Source organism: Macrobrachium nipponense, chromosome 5 (assembly GCF_015104395.2).
Source record: "Macrobrachium nipponense isolate FS-2020 chromosome 5, ASM1510439v2, whole genome shotgun sequence".
Classification (NCBI taxonomy): domain Eukaryota; kingdom Metazoa; phylum Arthropoda; class Malacostraca; order Decapoda; family Palaemonidae; genus Macrobrachium; species Macrobrachium nipponense.
Window position 1 is genome coordinate 53,527,576 of NC_061107.1, and position 4,342 is coordinate 53,531,917.

A 4,342-nucleotide genomic window follows, 5' to 3' on the forward strand; every position below is an offset into this window, starting at 1 on the left:
AGACGTGACGCACATTGTCAGAAAAGATGAATCAATCAGTAAACATCTTTGGCCTCTCGTTGAAGCTCGTATGGCTTAAAATACATGGTGGTTTATACATCATACATTTTTCATACCATATGAGACATTTTAATTCCCAAGGAGTGATATTAATCAATACAGATTCAGTTTATCATTTGCAACGAGAGGTAGATAGATGCATCCTACACTCTAGAGTTCGGTGGAGGAGCATTTCATTATTATGAGTTAGTTTGTCTAAACATTTTTGACGAGTGTTACGTTGGACTCGCTAATCTTCTTGAAATTTAAGGCAGCTTGAAGATAGACCAAAATGTGCTGAAACCTGTTTTATAAATATAAAAATAAAAGCAAGGAAAAGTTTAATGGCAGCTAAATAGTCAAGGCAAATCCCGTGTTTTTTTTTTTTTTTCAATACCAGTGCAGAAAGAGCAACATCACTGAAAAATAATGTCTGAAAATGAAAACTGATGGCTACGCTCCTTTCTCGCACTTGCGTTGCAATTTTTTTTTTCATTCCTTTTTCGGTTCCTTTTGCATATGTTTTTAATGTTCTATATCTGTTTTAATCTTTCATAAAAACATTGTATTTTGTGTATTGTAATGAATTTTTTTTTAATGGGAAACATGCTTTCCAGAAAATATGATTTGCCCTGTAATAAATATGCGCTCGAGATGTTGAGACTTCTTCCGTCAGTTGCAATGTTATTGATTGTTAAAGGTTTGGACTTTGGAAGGTCAAAGTACAACCATATAAAAAAGGTGCGCGTGTGAGCGCACATTCATCTGCCCTCCCAAACGATTGTACTTATCCAGTTGCAAATTGGTCCCGCCATCAACATATCAGGAAGAAGGTGCAATGGAATGATTGTCTGGCCTCGCTACCAATTCATGAGGCGGGGAGGGCCGTGGCCGGAGACTTTGGTAGCGTTGCCTAAGTTGGAGGGTCGAAGTTTTGTAGTGCACAGAGAACCCGCACACCACGTGCTCCATCCTTCTATCTGGGTCTTGAATCCACGTGGCTTGCAGTTTTCAAAACCGAATTTTTCTTAAATGGGAATTGTGCAAGGCTCTTCGATTTTTTTCCTTTATGGAGGCGACCTCACAATTTAAGAAAATAATTTTGAGAGTAGTCAAAAAATTTGCTGGCGTCCATGAGTCGGTGGCTTTCGATTCCCTACTCACTTAAAATATAGAAAAGACTCTTAAATCTTTACAAAAAAGTAAAATATGATGATTCATGTTGACAAATAATTTATCTCAGCTCGGCTTAGTCCTTTGTTCCGATTTATTCAATTAATATATGCGAATAAGTTATGGTCATTTACGCAATTAAATGGTTATATTGAGTTCATCATGTGTATTAAGGCCTGTCCACACTAGGAAGCATTGCTTTCGAACATTGCTTGCAAACTGTTTGCAAACACTTTACCGTATATTTGTTTCCCATCCGAATGGAGAACACTTAGTGTTTCTGTGTGTATATGTATATTTACACATGTATAATATATGTATATGTTAATATTTATATATGTTTACATGTATATATACACATGTACAATTATGTATGTATGTGTACATATGTATCTATTTTCAATTCCGCCAGAATCAAGTCAGCATGACAGGCTCCTTTTTCTAAAAACTTCCTCACCCTTCTGACGACAACGGAGGTCTGGCCAGGAAACATTGTTAGCAAACTTTGCTTGCAAACAATGTTTCCTAGTGTGGACAGGCCTTCAGGATCAGACTGTTATAAAGAGTGGAAACCATTTTAACTGCTTTATGAACGATAGCTTTTCTCGATGAATCGATTAGTGATTTATTGAACCAAAAGATCAGAACACTTCACTTCCTCTGATGCCGCATAGCTATGCGAATAGTTCCTATCAACACTCATTCACATTTAACATCCCACTTGGTCTAGCTGGCTCTTTGTCATAATTACAAGCAAGTGGGCCTCCATCTTTTCTAAGTGAGAGAGAACAATGATGACAAAGCCGCAGTCGGATAACATCAAATAGAAGTGAAGGCATAAAGCGTAAAATCAATAAAGAGGAAAGCTGTCAAATGAGGGTGGATAGCCCTCTTCCGCACGCGAGCGCTCTCTCGCTACGCATGTCAACGAGGGCGATATTTCAAGATGAGCCTAGCCATGCCATTCATTTAGCCTTGCTATACAAGTTCGTCAATCGCTAATAAGTAAGGTTCAACCCGCTAATATATCCTTGAGATTGTTCTAGAATTTATAATGCACAAATAAAAAAATAAAAAAATTCTCGTAAGCCTAATATCCACACAGCCCAAAAATAGCATACGAAGTTTCAGTTGCTTGCTGTATATGGAAAAAAATTACTTTACAAGAAAGAGCTGTGTTCTTTTTTTATCTTTTATTAGAGAAAATATATAATACTTTACAATTTTAACAGAATTACATTCAGAATTTTATCTACGATGACTTAAATTTACTTGATTTAACAAAAATCTTATTGTGTACTTTTTACAAATAATCTATGCATTTTAATGTACATATTTCTCTGTAGTTACCCATAATACATTTTATCAGTATATATCTATTTTTCATTATCCTTGATTCTATAAACAACCTTATACCATCTTTTTCACCTTTTGTTCCTACTTTGTGGGCTAACCAGATCCCAACAACATAGTCACAAATTAAAACGACAACAGTGTTCCTCCTGTCCTTTTTTGAATGTGCTTCAAAATCCAATTTTAAAATATTCAATAAACCTTTTGTCTTAATATTACACAATTCATTTCATAATTCACAAATCCAATTAACCAGTTTCTTGCTACACTTAAAGAAATAAATTAAATGCATCACATTTTCTGGTTCTTTGCAGTTTTCACATATGTTCTTCTTGGCCAGAATATATATTGTTTTCAGTCAAAATATATCTTTTCATTAGAATTCATGTAGGAACATTGTGTGAAAGCCCGTAATAAGTAAAATATAATATTCTTGGCTATATACATCCATGTGAATGAAGGAAAATAGTACTACTAGTAACTAGTCAATCTGTATTTGAAATTATAGAGCTCAATTTTCAATTAAATTTCTAGTCTTACTATATATATATATATATATATATATATATATATATATATATATATATATATGCTAATGTTTCAAATACTGTAATATCAGTTTCCTCACAACCTTATATTCAACACTAGCCTCATTTCTATTATCATGTTTTAATTTTCAACTATAGTCATGTAAATATCTCAAAATCGGGCGTAATATCATCAATAACACAAAAGACTTCTGACCCTCCTTTCAAAATCTCTTCTTCAAAATGTCAACCGATGCCATTCCCTCTTCTTCTTCTTCTCTCCCTAGATATGACGTCTCAGCAGCAGTAGCAAATTGCATTGCACTTATTCAAAACTGTAACAATAGTTTCAGACACTTCATGCATAAGTTGATAAAATCAAGTTGGATCAAAATGCCATGAACAAACGTCATTTATGTTAAAAACCAAAAACCATATCCATTCATTTCTCAGTTCTATAGAAGTTGTAAAGGTAACAAGAACCAAAATAATGTCATTAGATAATATGTAGCAGTTTAACCAGACCATTGAGCTGAATTTCAGCTCTCATAAAAATATTTCCAATACTTTCTCAGCTAAAACATTCCAATGGCATGCAAAGGATCAAATAGACTATTAACCTTCAGAATGAATGGGTCAAATCTGATCAAATTAATATGATTAGCATCACGTGTCAATTGTTGAAGAAGAAGAAGAGAAAAAAAACATTCACGAGTACAAGCTGTACACATTACAGATATCAACATAGGTGTTTAAGAAAGTTTAGTTACAAAAATCATTTCAACGGTGGGGGGGGGGGGGAGAGGGCGGGGGGGAACCGGGACCCCCATCGCTACGCCACTGCTTGTTCTTGGAAAAGAGAGAGAGAGAGAGAGAGAGAGAGAGTCCTCCGCTTTTGTGGAAATTGATTTCCTGCTGGGGTTTGCAGCGGCAGTTCGTCCCTGGGAGTCACGTGTTGCCGGCGAGGCATCTTACTCAAAGCTTACGTCAGGAGCAAAGTCCCGCCCCTTTTCCTGACGCAGCCAGTCCCACCCACAGACCATTCCCCCGGTCGATCACCAACACATCGTAGCTCGGTTGTAGTTTCGCCAGATGTAGAATAATTGCCCTTACATCACGAAGGCTTTAGATTGGGAGATAACAGTTTTTCATTTTTTCGTGATATTAGTGTTTACATATCTTTGGAAGTGATCAGCAGTACAGCCCGGTATGTGATATGAGGCTGAGATCCTCGAGGCATAACTGAAAAC

The 4,342-nt window shown here is 35.9% G+C and overlaps 1 protein-coding gene across 1 annotated transcript in view; it reads left to right on the plus strand.

Annotated features, from left to right (window-relative positions):
- Nucleotides 1–4,159: 4,159 nt before the first annotated feature.
- LOC135215319 (sodium/mannose cotransporter SLC5A10-like) overlaps nucleotides 4,160–4,342 on the plus strand; it is a 103,266-nt gene continuing 103,083 nt past the window's right edge. Inside the window, exon 1 of the mRNA XM_064249882.1 lies at nucleotides 4,160–4,299. The gene's annotated coding sequence lies outside the window, so the exon portion shown is untranslated. The remainder of the gene's footprint in view (nucleotides 4,300–4,342) is intronic.